The 18,238-nt window shown below is 41.9% G+C and overlaps 1 protein-coding gene across 1 annotated transcript in view; it reads left to right on the forward strand.

The window, feature by feature from the left end:
* PHEX (phosphate regulating endopeptidase X-linked) overlaps positions 1–18,238 on the forward strand; it is a 141,089-nt gene that overhangs the window by 75,028 nt on the left and 47,823 nt on the right. The window lies entirely within an intron of this gene.

An 18,238-nucleotide genomic window follows, 5' to 3' on the forward strand; every position in this document is an offset into this window, starting at 1 on the left:
CCCTAGGTCACTCTGAAGTCATGTTGTTGCCTACCGAATTTGACTGTTGGCTGGTTTTACTTTTCTCTAAGGAAGTCCTATTTACAACATTTATTTCCAATCCTATCTCTCCCAGTCTGAAGACTGATAGGGCAGAGTCACAGAAAAACATACGCATAATTCTCTGCTATTTTTCTTAGTTTAGTCTCAGCTTATATTGCTTGATTCTGTTCCCAGTGTAGTCAATGGCAAAAGTCTGATTGACTTCACTGGGAACAGAATCAAGCAATATAAGCTGACGCAAAATTCCCATTGACCTCTGTGGTGCAGATCAGGTCAATGGCCTTTACAAACCAGTGCCTGGAGTAATTTAGGACAATCTATAATAGGAACAAAGGCCCCAGTTCAAAAATGTACTTAAGCATGTGCCTTAAGCACTTGTGTATTCTCATTGAAGTCAACCCCATTGAAGTCAGTTGGACTACTTTAGCACTTTACTGAATAAGAGTCATAACCATTTTAGCTGAACCAGTTTTAAATGCTTTAAATATGGTATTCCTGGTCACTGGACAGGAACCATAACTGTTCTAAACTATGTTTAAAGTAGAGCTGGTCACAAAGTTTTCACCAAAACCCTTTTGTCAAAAAATGTCCATTTGTCAAAACCAGAACTGTTTATGGGGAAAAGGGTGGCTTTGACAAATTTTTTAACTCAAATTTTTTTTGGAACCCTCTCCCGCCCCTGAAATTGTCAAAGCAAAATTTGTTTTGACATTTTCAAAATGAAAAGTTCCGGTTTTCTAATTCCAAAATGACTTTTCAGATAGAAATGTAAGCTAATTATATCTTTTAAAATTGTTAGAAAATGGTCAAAATTGAGATTAAATGCTTTGAAATGATCAGACAACATTTTGATTGATCTGAACCAAAACTTTTTTGGGGGGGGGGGGTTCTGCTGCTGAATATTTTTGAGATTTTGACACTTTGTCCTTATTCAGGATGGGAATAAATGTAAAAATCTTGAAAATTTTCACAAGACAGGCAAACCATTTCCTGCCTAGCACTAGTTTATAGCTTGTTTGCCTAATATGATTTAAATAATAATGCTTTCCATTTCTGTCTGTCTTTTAGAAATAAAAATGTCGATAAGCGCCAGCCAATTGTTTGTGTTTATCCCTTAGGTTATAAACCAAATAATGCAAAAGTACTTTGGCAGATTAACCAGTCCCAAGCCTCAGTGCACCCTTGAGAAAAGAGAAGGAAAAGATAGACATTTCAGGGTGTCTGAAAAGTTAACAAAACCAGGCTTTGACGGACCATATATAGGAGTGAGTCCCAAAACTAAAGACCCCACCCCTTCCTTTATGTTTATATAGCACCTTCAATCCAAAGGTCTAAAAGCACTTCACAAACCTTAAATCTACTTTAGAAACATTAATGGACTCTGCCAGGTTACTCTTGTTCAGTGACACCTTACTTCAGAAAGACCTGGGAACTGAGGGGGAAATGCTCAAAGGCAGAGATGGAACTCACTAGGAGTTAGGTGCCTAACTCCTATTTGTGCCTTTAGAAACCTTTGAACCCAGTCTTTTCCCTTCCAGATTTGTGCTTTTAATCACAAAACCATCTATCCTGTCTTTAGTGCAAACTGAGCCTCAGTGATGATTTTGCTTCAGTGGAATACTTTAAAATTTCCGTAGTCTTGGGTTGTGGCAGTGCTCTGATGTAGACATTAAAGACTAAGATGCCAATCTATATTGTCCGTTGGGGGACCTGGCTGCAAAAGGTTAGTCTACTGATACAGTTAAAATATGATCTGGAATATGTAGTGGGGCTGAACCATGTTTTAACTGTGTTCCTGAACTGTCCTACCGCTTTAGAGGACAATAAACATACCGCCATTCAACTCAGACTTGTCTTTACAAAGTGGTTAATCCTTTTCCTACTATGCTCATGAATGTGTGCAGAGAAGAGCACTACATGATGGGTTAAAGGAGGGAAGTGAAGAGTACAGTATTCATTGGAAATGAGGAAGGGAATCTGGAAAGGTCACTTTAGTAACCCAGACTGGAATTCTGCCAGGACGCTGAAGTTAACACCCTTCTGTGTTCATCTGGAAAATGACAGTGTTAAGGATGACATTCAACTGGCAGATAAAACTAGTGGGAGAGACTTTCTTTTCAGTTTGAAAGTATTCTACACTTTTTTCCGGGACTAAAAAGAAATCTTCACTTGCGGTTGGATTGACAATACATAGTTACAAGTCCAACACTTCTTCCTCCAATAAACTTTTACTTTGGCCCCAGAGAATAATATCTTTCAGAACCCAAACTCAGTTAATCTCCTCAGGAAGACTGGGGTTTTCTGCTCAATAACCATATGAAATGTTCATCTTTGACCCGAGCTGAAGCTAATAGCCATGGCATGTTTGCTTATATCTTATCTGTGAGGCTAGATCTGCTGCTGTCAGCTTCTCCCTTGTTATCTGGCTGCTGCTACTGCTCAGTCAGTTGTACAGTGATGTCAGTTCCATTAATAACCTGAGCACCACGCAGACAGATAGTGGAAAATGGGTGAAGGGAAAGGAAATTGCATTTAACCCTGATCTCTCGCTGTCATTTTTCAGACCCTAGCACAACTCCATAAGGCCTGAGTGGGTGCATGATATTAAAACACTTGTGACAAATCTCAGGCTTGAAACAGAGGAAGGGAGACAGAGAAAAAGTTGGAGGGACACATACACAAGTAAAATTGGGCATGAATCTGGAGCTTTTGGAGTGGAAATGCTGTGTCAAAGCAGTGATATACACCAGCTTAACATGAATTCTTCTGAAGTGCAAGAAAGTTGCTCTCATTTTTACAAACTTGATGTTGTTTTAGCTTTAACTGTCATTGTTTTTGCTGTTTCTCCAGCAAAAACAAAACCCTTTTATAAAGGTACATTTTAAAAAGGATTATTGCCCCTTTGCTGAACGGTAATGGATTCTCATAGACTCATAGACTTTAAGGTGAGAAGGGACCATCATGATCATCTAGTCTGACCTCCTTCATATTGCTGGCCACAGAACCTCACCCACTCACTCCTGTAATAGACTGATAAACTCTGGCTGAGTTCCCGAAGTCCTCAAGTCATGATTTAAAGACTTCAAGTTACAGAGAACCCACCATTTACACTGGTTTAAACCTGCCAGTAACACGTGCCCCATGCTGCTGAGGAAGGCAAAACCCCCTCAGGGTCTCTGCCAATCTGGCCTTGGGGAAAATTCCTCGCTGACCCCAAATATGATGATTAATTAGACCTTGAGCATGTCAGTGATACCCATCAGCCAGACACCTGGGAGAAAATTCACTGGAGTAACTCAGAGCCCTCCCTCTGAGGCCTTGTAGGCCATTTTCCTGTTTGGAGCTGGAATCAGTGAAGCAGAAAAAAGTACATTCTTAGTGTAATTTGTGTATTTACAAAATGAACACATGTCCTGTTTCCTTGAGCAGAGGTTGTAACAGGCTGCATTCAGGCAGGAACCCCAAGTAAGGCCTCTGCCTTCCCAGCCCCAAGGAGCAGCTTCCTTGGGCCTGTGTCTTTCTCCAGGACTCTTCTCAAAGTCAGACAAATCCAATTGCTTAACAAGGCACTGTTTCTTTTCCTCCCTTAGCCCCTGAACCTTACCCTGGAAAACCCCTAATTCAAGTGTTGCCTCAGACTGCATGGTCTGGAAAAGGTGACCTGGCCATGGACCCTCCTTTTACTCAGCAGCTCTGAGAAAGGAGCTGAGAAAGGTCCCATGAGAAAGGAGAGTACTTTTACCCACATGATACCCAGGTCCCTTACTGACTCTGTGGGTGCAGTTATCACATGGCATCTTTAATTCTTTTATGGAGAGTTTAATCCGGGGTGCTTATGTCAACCACCCCTAATGTGCCAACCATTAGCACCTTCTACCGTAACAGGATAGATTCTTCAATATGGTTTCTGATTTGCCAGGCCAGTCACCCACAGCGGGGAGGTTCCTTTGGGCACTGTCTTTGCTGCCCAAACAGCTGTGTTTTAAAAGCCAGGTTCCAAACCCAGTTGTAGTAAAACAAGTCTAGGACTTGGCTTGATCAGCTGGTGGAAGCTGATCACTCATGTTCCATTTATTTAAAAATACATGTTTCAGACACATTTTTTCAAAGCCACTAATGGCAGACTTCCGGTGCAAGGAAGATGCCTAGCTACCGTTTGTCTTCAAAAATCTTCACCTACATTTGGTCAGCTGTTTTGATATTTGACGATGTGCTTTGCTTAACTTGAGAGCAGATATAAAGGACAGTGTAGGGCCAGATTCTGTAATCTACATGTGCTTTTGACTGCACTTTGTGTACAGATGGTCCTGGCAGGCTAGCTGGCTTGTGTGGCCATAATCCTCTCCCTTACGCTGGTGAAACCAGGAGTAACTGCACTGGTGCATCTCTATTTGCTAATGCATATTTTTAATACCCTGAGTATTAGACAGCAGAAATGGTGATGTCGTTGGGGGAAACTTTGTAATAACGTCAGCAGAGATTAAATTGTTCAAGCATTTCATTAGCCAGTGATGTCTGAAACAAATAATGAAGAGAAATGTTAAATGTCCCATTGAAATGCTCCAGACTCTGGTGGTGGTAGAGTTTACAGAGGTATTTTTTTAACGGGGATCATCAGATGCAGGAGGAGGCTGCTCCCTTATTGGCTATTCACCAAGCAGCATGCAGTACTCAGCGGAAAAGATGCTTTGTCAGCTCCTCACATTTATTAGGCAAACACTAATGTGCCTACATTTTTTAAATAAGTGATGACTGTCTGCTTCTTCCTTGATAATTTTGAAAAGTAACTTTTTTAAAGTTTAGAAGTAATCTAAGCTCAAGAATGGGATTTTTCACAAGTAATATCTACTAGAAAGAGAGACGCTTTCCTAGGTAGAAAACAGGATGTCTCTTCTGTTTGTTTGTTCTGTGCTGTCTTGCCTGCTTTGCATGTCTGCGCATGTCTGTTTTCTTGTCTGCAATATAGGATAGAAGGGAGGGGTGGGAATGATGAAGGGAGTAATATTGGTGTGCTCATTGCAAGTCTGCACAGAAGGGGCTTGGCTCAAGTGGACAGCATTCCTCTCCACAGAGTGAGACAACAACTGCAAAGCCCTGATTGTAAGAACTGTTTCAAGTGGGGAACAGACTGAGTATGTTGCATTGGTAGCATTCAATACGGTTGAATGTTCAGGCTGTAAGGCATTTTCTAGGTATTTTGGAGATACGGTTGCTCAGATCCAGAGTGAACAATTTACCACCATACAGATAAATCTATTCTTGGAGGTCAGAGAAAGGGAGGTGTAAATACAGTCTTCTTTGCTTGAATTTAAGTCCATGATGGCTACTAAGTTTCTGGGAAATGGTAAAGCCACACCCTGTCCACACACTTCCTGGCTGGATCTGGATTTTAGACCCTGCAAAGCATAGGGCCACGCAGACTGATGGGGTCACAGACTCCCACTCGTTTACAGGAAACTAGAAATATAAAGAAAATTCTTAGATTTTTTTAGTAAAAAATATCCCTTTCCCAGATGAAGGTAGCACTGGAAATTTTAAACAAATGTCAACCAATGCAAACAGAAGGCGTGGGTTGGAAGGCTGTCACTATCAACAGCGGGTTATTCACAATCCCTATCACAGCTACCAAGACAGACCCTTTGGGGACCACAGATCCCACAGTGCTGGGCCCTGCAGCAGGAGAGAGCCTCCTTGCCCTCTCTCCCTCCCTTATGCTCCCTTTATATCTATGCGCAGATGATGCTATGTTATTCAGAACCTAAACTTTCCTTTAGCACGTTGACTTTCTTAAGCCCTTGGGGGTTTTTAACCACGTCAATCAATGCAGTGCTCTTTGTTAAATCTCCTGACATGCCAGAGCTTAAACAAAAAAACACCCAAAAAGGTTTTGCTCAGAGTTGTTCATGTTTCCAGCAATGGGTGGCATGGCAACCATTTGCAGTAGAGGTCAATTGCTCAGGATTTCTCCAGGTGGGGGTGAGGCACGGAGTAGCTTTCTAAGAAGAGTTTAATGGATAATTAGAGCAATGTGCTAACAGATGAAAGTGCAATTAATGTTTGTATGTATTTATTTTGTAAATAGCAACCCTCCTGGGTTCTGAAATGAAACACACCTGGGAAGAAAATCTAGCATGACTTCGAAGGGAGGGATAACAAGGTTGTTCGTTAAAATGAAACGTTAGGTTCTGGAGAAAGCATAACATCATCTGGAGTTCGAGAGACGGTATAATTTTCTCAAGTACCTAAGTGACTTAAGAGCCTAAGTCACTTAGGCACTTGAGAAAACTGTACCCAGAGTCCTAGATCATGTTGGACCACAGTGTGGGTTTGCAAGGGAGGGCCTAAGGAGCTTCTCCTCCCTTGAATTTCCAACATAGGGAGGGGCACCATGTCCTTGGGCTGGCCTGTTCTTGGGCCATTTCCATGCAAGGATTTCTCAGGCCTAGTGTTGCTACTGGAACTAATTACTCCATCTTCAGTGGGGGCAGAGAGGAGGAAGGGCCATGTCCCCATCTACCTCTCACTGGCCAGAAGCAGACATTGCACCCTTTCCAAGGGTAGCGTGGTATCTGTGCTCCATATGGGATTCCCTGAGTTCTTGCAGCATTTTGCCTGTGTCAGACACAATGTCTTCCAGAGTTTCCGCAGAGCACTACACCCTTCCCTATTGTCCCCAATGAGCAGTTGTTGCTACATGTTTCAATCCCACCTCAATCAATCATTTGATTTTATTTGTGGATTGGGGTGCCCTTACTTATGAACTGTAAAATGTGAAAAATAGCATGGTAATTTGCTCAGTGCTTAAATTTTATTTTAAGTTCATTAGGATGCCCCTCCCCCCCCCAAAAAAAGAAAAGAATTTATTTATGGAGGGTTTTTTTGCCTGGATTAAAGGGAACATCATTACTCATTCACTGGGACCTTAATGCATCCTTCTCTTAATTTATCTTGCAAAAGCCAAGGTGCTTGTGGATAAAATAGGGCTATCAGTCTGGCACTTTAAAAATATCAATACATTCACTAAAAAGAAACAGTAACAGCTGCAACTATAGGTTTAGTCCAATCACATTTATGTAGCTGGAAAATTGGAAAAATTATTGTAGCCCTGAGGTTAATAAGAACTATGTTATAAAACAAAGGATTTAGCATACAGGCATAGGGTAAGATTTTTCGAAGCATTGAGCATTATCAGTTTGCTCCCATCAAAGTAAATGGGAGTTTTACTGTTGGCATCAATGGGACTAGAAATAGGACAAAGTTGCTTAATATCCGATCCGTATGTTTTTATTGCTTTGTGCTTGGTATTGGGTTTTATACTGTTCAGCATTAACTGGGGATTGAAGAATCTTTTTAGACCTCTCCAATGAAAAGCTGAAACAACTATTGCCTTCCAATATAATACTTCAGATTGGTAAACTGTAGTCTGCCAGTGGATTTAGTCTGAATGGTTGCAGCTTTATTTCAGCAAGGAGACTCTCTTTCCGTGGACTTGGCTTTATTTAAATTCTCATTGAGTATGGCTTGTCTATTGCATTGGTTTCCAAAACAAACACTTGAGCTCCTTCCCATTCAGTATTTTAAATCTTTTTAATATGTCTGTCAGTTGGCATTTGGGCCAAGAATAAACTGATTTAAGGCTTGGATCATTTCATTGGCTTTATGACTAGTTTCACTGTGTTCTTTCTTAATACATTTATAGATAGCTTTGGACTGTTGGATTTGATTCACTCAGAGTTGATATGGAGCATGAAATACCAAAATGCAGTTGGTTCATTGGAATCAACATATTGCATTAGTTCAAAATTACAAGGGATATAGTAAGCATAGATCCAACCATATATATTGTGTGATCATAGATGAAGGGTTATCAGGAATATCTTCTGAGTGCCATGAATATTCACATTTGACAGTCCAGATCTGTGGTGAGGTATGTACACTGTGTAGTCTTGCAATCTGTCATCTCTCCCCCTACCCACAAGTCTGTACATAAAATAACTGAATCTCATGATGTAGCATCACAAGCAAAGGTAAAAATGGGAAATGGAGTTAGAGTAAAATACACAGGTGTATGTCTCTTTTGATATAACTGCAGTTTAGCTCAGTGGTGGGCAAGCTTTTTGGCCTGAGGGCCACATCTGGGTGGGGAAATTATATGCAGGGCCATGAATGTAGGGCTGGGGCAAGGGGTTGGGGTATGGGAGGGAGTGCAGGAAGGGGTGCGGTGCTCAGGAAGAGGCTCAGGGCAAGGGGTGCAAGAGGGGATGTGGGGTGTGGTGGGGGCTTGGGGCTGGGGTGCAGGAGAGGGTGCTCGGGATGTAGGAGGGGGTTCTCGGGGTGCAGGAGGGGTTCGGGGTGTGGGCTCTGGCCTGGCACCGCTTACCTCGAGCAGCTCCGGGGTAGCAGCGGTGCGCAGCAGGGCTAGGGCAGGCTCAGGGCAGGGGGTTGGGGGCTCAGGGCAGGGGGTCGAGGTGTGGGCTCCGGCCTGGCACCGCTTACCTCCAGCAACTCTGGGGTAGCAGTGGTGCGCAGCAGGGCTAAGGCAGGCTTCCTGCCTGCCCTGGCCCCTCGCTGCTTCTGGAAGTGACCAGCATGTCTGGCAGTGGCTCCTAGGAGTGGGGTGGGGCAGACGGCTCTGCTGTGTACTGCCCTTGCCTGCGGGTACCACCCCGAAGCTCCCATTGGCCGCGGTTCCCCGTTCTCGGGCAATGGGAGCTGAGGGGGCAGTGCCTGCTGGTGAGGGCAGCGCACAGAGCCCTCTGCCCCCTCCCCAGGAGCCGCAGGAATGTGGTGCCAGCCGCTTCTGGGAGCAGCGCAGGGCCAGGGCACGCAGGGAGCCTGCCTTAGCCCTGCTGTGCCACGGGGCTGGCAAGCCTGTGGGCTGGATTGAAAGCCCTGATGGGCCGGATTCAGCCCACAGGCCATAGTTTGCCCTCCCCTGGTTTAGCTGGTAGAAGAATGAGTTTAGAACAGGATTATCTCTGATAAGAACAAATATTAGCTGGTCTAGTAATTATACTGATACACTGAGCTAAGAAATTGGTTTGGCTTTTATGTTAATATGACTCATGCTGTTGTGTCCAATGCTTATGCTAAAATAATCTCCTCTAAGAATAAAAGGAATTTGTAGTGCTCAGTGGTCTTAAACTTAAAATCGTTTCCCCAATCAAGACAATGGTAAAACTCGCAATGTCTTTAATGGGATCAGTATTTTCCAGGCTAGTTCACCCAATAATGTCAAACCTTTAGTTACATGGGACTCCCAGATTATGGGGGACCCACTCCAGGAAGATACACAGTAGTGTTTGCTGGTTGTGCTTCAGTGCTGTGCAGTCAGAGCCGTCCCTTGGGTAGGGCAAATTGGGGCGACCACTCCGGGTCCCGGGCTTTGGGGGACCCTGAAGGCCGGTGCAATTGACCGGCATGGTTGATCCCGGAAGAGATGAATCTGTCACTTCCACCCTGGATCCCCGCACTTTAAAGGGTCCTACGGGCTGGTACAAATGGCTGACATGTTTGGTCCCGGAAGACACTAATCTGTCACTTCCTCCCCAGACCCTGCACTCCCCTAGGGATGGCCCTGTGTGCAGTGCTGCTGATTGAGAGTTATGTGATGGTGATAGCTTAAACTTCCTAAGAACTGGAATTTCTCTTCCTTAACTGCTGTTGTGGCTAGGACATATCCCAGGTTCCTCCTTCAGTTTAATTGCTCACAAACTCACATGATAGTTCTGGTGCAGTGCTGCCTGACATCTATAGAACTGAACATTCTATTCTATTCACGTTGTTGTTGTACTGGGCTCATCATCATAGTATTTGAACACTTTCCAGTAGTGCATGAAGCAACATGACTACACATCTGCCAAGTTTTATTTGCTCTCTCATCTTCTCCTCAGAGGGAGAAGCATGTGCAGTGTGGTATCTTTGTCTGTATTTTTTTTTTAATTTACCTGTTATGTGTTTATGTAAGAGAAGGCAAGGTCAAGGAAATGCACCTTGCACTTCGTGTGGACGGTGGTGAGGTTAGTGGTGGTCCATAGTTCTTGCGGGAGTTCATTCTACACTCTTGGATCATGCCCAGAGACAGTTCTGTCTCTAGCACAGATGAGCTTTGGTCTTATTGTTGATAGTTCCATTGTGCCAGAGGAGTAGCGTTGTTGATCATGGGCTTTGTCCTGGAGCTTTAGATGATCTTTTAGATATCCTGGACCCAGGTCATGAAGTGCTTTCACGATAAGGACTGAGACCTTGACCTTGATTCAAAATTCTATGGGAAACCAGTGTAGAGAGTGGATGACAGATTTGATATGTGCATAGTAGCCTGTGTTGATGAAGAGATGTGCTGGAGTTTCCTATGGCTTAGGAATCTGTAACCCAGCTGAGAGGTGATGCAACCTTGAATAACTGAGGTCAGGTCTCCTTCTGCCAGGAAAGAACAGAGGTTCCTAGCTAGGTGGAGATGATAGCAGCATCCTTGGGTAATGCTTTCTATGTGAAAGCTCAGCATCAGTGAGGAATCCAAGAGTACTCATAGACTACGGACTGAATTCACTAATTGTGGGTGTGTATTGCAACCAATGGAGACTGCACCATGGCTGCAGCATCACTTCTGTCTTGCTTGGGTTCGACTTCATCCAAGAGCTGAACCCATCCAAGCAGTAGGCCACCTTTGTAATAGCGATGTGATTGTTTATGGTGAAGGATAGGTAGAACTGTGTATCATCTGCATACTGCTGGAACTTAAGTTCATGTTGTTTGCCCAGTTCACCTAGTAGTTGCATGTAGATGTTGAAAAGCACTGAAGAGAGAACTGATTTTTGTGGAACTCCACAAGTGAGGGGTCTAGTGATGGAGGTGCCATTTCCCATCACGGCTAATTGGTGGTTGGCTAGGATGGAAGTGTCCAGGGTGGTTTTCTTTAGTGTTTGTTGGATTGCTGTGTGTAGGAAAGGAGAAAGTGAAGATTCCTTCTCTGAATGAAGTGTTGAGTGTTTCAGGTACCAGTTGTTCATGACTCTTTCACAAGCCAGGAAGGGCCTGGGTCTCCTCTCTCGCATGTCATAGGAGTTTGGAACAGAAGTGGGTGGGAGGTTAGGTTAATGTTACACACAAAAAGAGGGTGAAATTCTGGTTCTATGAAATCAATGTGAACTTTGTCTTTGACTTTAATGGGGTCAGCATTTTGCCCTGAATCTTGGGCCTTGCAGCCCCAGAGGTGAATCATGCACTTGAGGAATGGCCTAGTTTGCTTGAACCAGCTGTGAAGATTTTTGTCTTCAAAGCATACAAGACCAGAAAGCATTAGCAGGGATTTATGACAGAAAAAAGTGTCTCAGTCATGCAAACTGATGTGCTGACATCTCCATGCTGTGAGGTCCTACTGAAGTTTCAACTGATTGAAGTGGCAATATAATAAAGGTGAAATAATATTGTTAATATCACCCCTATTGTATTAGCACTTAGTGAATAATTGCCAACAAACAATTTATTTGGCAAATTCCCCTCCTGTCTTTTTTCCCCTGCTCCTGGAATGTCCATGAGCAGACTGGCATTTGCCAAATACACCAAATACAGTTTTCTCTACTCTCTGAGTTGATTGAAAACAGGTCGGTGTGACTATCATACACCAGATATTTTATATTTGTGCTGTGTTGCTGAGTTGTGATTAGTCACATGTCACCTGCTATTTTTATGTTGTTGAACTCAGGATGTAGCAAGAAGGAAGCATTAATAACCACATTAAGTTAGAACATATAAAACAACTACTGAAATAGGAAAATAATAGCTTAGCTTACTGTTGGCCAGTTGGATGTGGCGTGCAAATTAGTTATTAAACAACCCTCCAGTTCCCTGGAATCTTGATAAATTAAGTGTCATAGTTAAGTTAATTGTACTCATTTTTAATCATTACAAGTATAAAAAGACCAACAGTTAAAGCCAATGTTTAAAAACAGCCACATACACAGCAGTTTGATGACTTGCTGTGTTCTGTAGTATGCTCTGCACAGATCAAGCACTCTTGATAACTTCATTTAGCACTTTAGACCAAGCAATAAAAGGGTTTGGGTTAGAGTGTCCACTTCACTTTTGATTGCAAAGTTTACTATTCACAAATTGTTTCACATTGCACCAGTTGAGGAAATAAAATACATCACCGTGATGGGCCCAATCCAGCTTCCAGTGAAGTCAATAAGAGCCTTTCTACTGATGTCACTGGGAGTTGGTTCAAGCCCCATATTGTACCTCACTATGTTTTACAAATTTCCATCACCCTATTTTTTTTCCTCTTTTCTGTGTGTACAACTAAAATATCTGCCAGCGATATGCGTGCAGCAATTTTACCAGATGGCACTCGAATTATATATTTTCAATGAAAAATGAAAAGACCAGACATGTACATAAAGGCTGAATTAATCTTTGTAATTAAATGGAACATTACTTTGCCATGAACGATTCTAGCTTTCAAACTAGATTTCATGCTAATTTTTCAGTGAACTATAATTGTATTAATTTTTAATTTTTTCGACGTTCCAAAATAAAAATAATCTTCTTAAAGTCGGTACAAAAAAGCTTTTTCATACTCATGAATTTTAATTTTTGCAGGTATTTCAAAAATATTTTACAGTAGATACAGTGTTATTTCAATGTACAGGGGTAGGTTAGTGCTTAAAGCCAAGTACTTTTATATCATGATAAAAATAAGATATAATGTAACACATTGACAGTCATGATAGTTTTTCATTGGAGTTTGTTTAAGCTATGAATATACTCTAGTAAAACTATACATTTAAGGTAACTGTAACTTACTTCCACTTTAACGACCCTTTACATTGCCAGGGTGGCTTAAAGGGATCTTAGTGTAAATGAAAATCAGGCCCAGCAGTTAAAATGATCAGTGAGAGGGTCTCTGGTAATGCTCAGATACCAAGGCATGGTAGAAGAATCTGAATGATGTTCTGTAGCTCTGAAACACAAACATTTGACTTAGGCTGGCAAGCCATGGCAAGTTAATTTTTTTTAAATTTCATTTTGCATTTGCAGCCATCTGGTTTGCGATACACTTGTAATGAATAGAAATGGGGGGAAAAATTACGGGTGAAGTCAATAGCAAAACTTACACTGATATCAATGGGGCCAGGATTTTTTTTTTCTCTTTCCCTGTCCTTCTGTCTCTCTCCCTCCCACGTGCACGTACACAATACATATACTGCAATATGAAATGAATGGTAAATAACAGTTGGCTGTCAGTGATATTTAAATTAGTTGTTAAACTTGCTATTAGGAAGCAGATTGTCCAAAGCCTCATTCTGGATTGGCCATTTTGATAGTATCACAGACATGAACCAAATATCTATCAATGGTGCACAACTGACATCTCACCATTGAAACACATATAAAAAGAGGGAAGTATAAAGAGGTGATAATAAGGCGTCTTTGGGATGGAGTGGGTCAGGCTTAAAGGGAAAAAGTGATAACTCTAAACTGTCCTTTTTTCTCCCACAAAGTGCCAGGCTGCCATTCAGCACTAGTTGGTGTTTTTTTCCAGCCACACTTGACCAGCATATAAATTAAGCTAGCAGCCTCAAATCCCAAATGGTCTGGCATGGAAGAGAATGAGTTGAAAGTGGCCATTGGGCCACAAGCTGCTTGTGGTTTCTTTGGGAAAGGACGTTGGAGCAAAGGACTCCGTAGCCAAGATAAAACAATGAGGAGTCCTTTTGTTAGTCTCTAAGGTGCCACAAGGACTCCTCATTGTTTTTGCTCATACAGACTAACATGGCTACTACTCTGAAACCCATAGTCAAGATGTATCATGAAGGGCATTTTGTTCAGCCTCAGCCATGGGGAGGTGGCATGGCTGAACTGGTTCTATCTACCCTTAAATGTAGGATGTTTCTCGCTCCAGAAATGGATGCGTTTGAGAGTCCACCTTGTGTGTGAGTAATGGCATAGGTTTAAAATGAGAATAACAGGGTTGTACAGGTTGTCATCCTGTACCTCAGCTTCCTTGGCTGAACGGACAGAGTTCTAGGTCAGAAAAGTTTTATGGTTCTGAAAGATTTTAATGTCTATGCAGATGGACTCTTCAAGGTGAAATCAAAATCTCTGAGTGGGACAGGGAGAAGAGCAGTATGCTCTCGTTCAGATCAGACCATTAACACCTCTGGTTTGAAGCCAGAGTCCACCTTTGCTCCTCTCAGCGTGACAGCTATGCTTGATTGACCTGCTCACTGAGATTGCTGGGCCTAAGATGGTGTCAGAATTCTGTGAGGTTTACAGCTGCTAAGGATCTGGAAGGCAGTCTGGAAAATGCCAGTGTTTTTAAGGGATAATATAATTCAAAGTGATTTTTGTTATTTGCCTAAATATATTTAACAATGTTTTTGATCCACATTTTGTACTGATTGTAGCTCTCCATGTCAACGCAATATTGGTGCAGTTAATCCACACTGATTCTTTGAATTGTTTTAAAAAGGGCAATTGTGCATCAGCTATTATAAATGATTTTGTTTCTTTTGTTAGTTTAATCAAAAATGTTAAGGGCTCAATTATGCAGATGCAACACAAAGACTGCTTAATTAAGTGATTAAAATGATTACTTTGGAATACATGCAAGACATTTGAGACTAACCTAACTCATTTAAGCAGCCAACTTAGTGGAAATTAAAACTGATGAGTTTTCCTACTTGCTTTCTTGAGACTGATATAGTAACAAATAGCATTGAAAACCCTAAAGTAATGTACTGAAACCATCACAAAAGTTCAGTCAACTCGGCAAGAAAGCATAAGCAGGGCAAAAAATAGATGCTGTCTACAGCTGAATTCTAGTTCTTTCCTGTTTTCTCAAGCATTTTTTTAAAAAAATCTTCAGTACCTACTGTGCCTTATGAAAAACTAAGAAAACATTCTATTTTAGAGGTAATTTGGCTCATTTCATATTTCCTGTAGAGCATTTGTCTTTTATTGTTTTTCTATCACTGGGGATATTTGTATGACAATGGGATCCTTCTTGCTGAAGAGTTCATCTGTTCCTGCTGTTAATTTCTAACCTGAAGTCGTAATCTTCTGATTGTGACATCTTAATTATCTCTGCAACAATTAATTATGATGTCACTAGTAGAGGACAATAACTTCAACTGGGAAATAAGCCCTAGGAATAGATTAACTCTCAAGAGGCAAAGATCCTGTTTTCTTGAAAATGAGGGAAGGTAAAAGAAGGATTTTGGGGGAAAACGTTGTAGCATTGCTTCTCCCCATTACACTAGCATAGCTGGTGCAAAGGGATGGCAAGAAATTGCAGAGCTGGCTGTTCTGACTGTGGTCTCCTCAGCCTTTGTAGGAAGCCCTGGTGGTAGCTGGGGTGGGAAGGGAAACAGCCTAGACATTATTTACTTCTGGTCATTTTGTGGCCTTGCAATAATTCTTATTGCCACAAGAAACAAGTAAGCATATCCCTTTGGGTCTTTGGGCTGGACCGATTGTGATCACAGAGATGAATCTGAATTGTTTCTAATGTGTATGTTTTCCTAAGGATTTTCATGAGATGCCATAGGTTCTTTAGTTAATATTAATAGGTTTCAGAGTAGCAGCCGTGTTAGTCTGTATCTGCAAAAAGTACAGGAGTACTTGTGGCACCTTAGAGACTAACAAATTTATTTGAGCATAAGCTTTGGTGGGCTACAGCCCACTTCATCAGATGCTTAGAATGGAACATATACTAAGAAGATATATATATACACATACAGAGAACATGAAAAAGTGGAGTAAGAGTAATTAGCATGTACTCCACTTTTTCATGTTCTCTCTATCTATCTATCTATCTATCTATCTATCTATCTATCTATCTATCTATCTATCTATCTATCTATCTATCTATCTATCTATCTATCTATCTATCTATCTTCTTATGATATGTTCCATTCTATGCATCCAATGAAGCGGGCTGTAGCCCACCAAAGCTTATGCTCAAATAAATTTGTTAGTCTCTAGGGTGCCACAAGTACTCCTGTTCTTAATATTACTATATGCCCTGGCCACTAATATGAAATGACTCAAGGGTATCAGATGAGTTTTGTCTAGATTATTTCTAAATTTCCTATCACCTTGGTATGTAAGGCCCTGATCCTGTAAGCTGCTTCTCAGAGGCTCATAGACTCATAGATTTTAAGGCCATAAGAGACCATCATGATAATCTAGTCTGACCTCCTGCACATTGCAGGCCACAGAACCCCCCCCACCCCCCCTAATAGACTCCTAACCTCTGGCTGAGTTACTGAAGTCCTCAAATCATGATTTAAAGATTTAAAGTTACAGAGAACCCACCGTTTACACTAGTTTAAACCTGCAAGTGACCCATGACCCATGCTGCAGAGGAAGGAAAAATAAATAAATCAATCTAAGCAAACACTACAGTCAAGGGGCTCCATATGGGGGTAGGGGTTCTCTCACACAGATCAGCATGCAGGATTGGAGCCTATATGCTGAAGTTGGTTTATTTTAAAAGGGCAATGTTGTTCATTAGGGTTCTCCTCTTTCAGCCTTCACATGGTTTCAGATTTTTGTGTTGAAAGGATCACATTACTAGAGGAAAGTTTTAAGGAAAAGTCCCGTAGTCCTAAAAGGTAAATTGATATCTGTCTTCCTAAACAACATGGAAATATACATTTTATACCATCCTACTCTGTCACATGTTTAGCTTATATCATGCATGTGTCTTATTTTTTTGGTTTCCCCCACCCCCATCTTTTAGACTCTCTCTCTCTCTCTCCCCTCTTTTTCTCTTGGAAATAAATTGTTTCCATAGTAACTATGGATGGATGCCCTTGGGGTGGGACAAGTTTAGTGCCATACACAAATGTATTATAAAGTTAGGTTACATAATTGTTTCCAATTTGTATCATGATTTTATGAAATGTAAGTGCAGGCATGACAGTTACCCTGGTATACATGTATGTATGTATGTGTATATATACACACGTGTGTGTGTGTGTTTTGACAGGGTCAGGCCAGATGGCTATAGGAGAGTAATAGAAGGCAGATATATTAGCCCCAGGCTAAGTAGGTCCCTTTTCCCTGGGTAAGGTAACAGGGAAGGTTCCAGAACAATCAGGAACTTTCTGGAGACAATTAAGACAGGCTGATTAGAACACTTGCAGCCAATCAAGAAGCTGCTAGAATCAATTAAGGCAGGCTAATCAGGGCACCTGGGTTTTAAAAAGGAGCTCACTTCAGTTTGTGGTATGTGTGTGAGGAGCTGGGAGCAAGAGGCACTAGGAGCTGAGAGTGAGAACGCGGGCTGTTGGAGGACTGAGGAGTACAAGCATTATCAGACACCAGGAGCAAGGTTCTATAGTGAGGATAAAAGAAGGTGTTGGGAGGAGGCCCTGGGGAAGTAGCCCAGGGAGGTGTAGCTGTTGCACAGCTGTTCCAGGAGGCACTCTAGACAGCTGCATTCCACAGGGCCCTGGGCTGGAACCCGGAGTAGAGGGCGGGCCCGGGTTCCCCCCCAAATCCTCCCAACTCCTAGTCAGACACAGGAGTCATCGACCTGGACAGTGCGTTCAGAAAAATGGCCAAGCTGAGGGCTGCTAAGAAGCTCCAAGCTGAGCAAATTCGCCAATAAGCTCAAGGCCCACCAAGGTAGAGCAGGAACTTTGTCACAGTGTGCATACATAAATATGTTTGTTTTATGTGTGTGTGTGTATATATATAATATGTATGATGTACTGTATATAAACACTACGGCAAATTCTCACAAATGTGAAACAGAATAAATCCAAGTTAATGTAAAAATGTAAACTGAATTATTTTAATGTTCCTATTGCCTTTATATTGAGCATAGGAATACAGAGGATTCTGTGCTATTATTGGGAACAAGTATTTTAAGAAATGGAGTCTGTTAAAACAGAGGTGGAGTGGAAAGCCTTTAATTAGATGGCTCAGGTAGATGAGCAAAACACAGTTCAACAGCATGAACTGTAGAAACCACATTCTCCGTCAGAAAACCGTAGCCACATCCTTGTCTGGTGAGATCTATTTGACGTCAGTGGAACTATGCTGTGTTTATCCCAGCTGAGGTTCTGACCTATTCATATCCATGTCCGACATACATCTGAATAACTGGGCTTGTTTCAGCTGCCCTATGGTAGTTATACAGGTCACAGGTTGTTAAAACACTAAAAAGATACAAGTTGCGACC

This window comes from Lepidochelys kempii, chromosome 1 (assembly GCF_965140265.1).
Source record: "Lepidochelys kempii isolate rLepKem1 chromosome 1, rLepKem1.hap2, whole genome shotgun sequence".
Classification (NCBI taxonomy): domain Eukaryota; kingdom Metazoa; phylum Chordata; order Testudines; family Cheloniidae; genus Lepidochelys; species Lepidochelys kempii.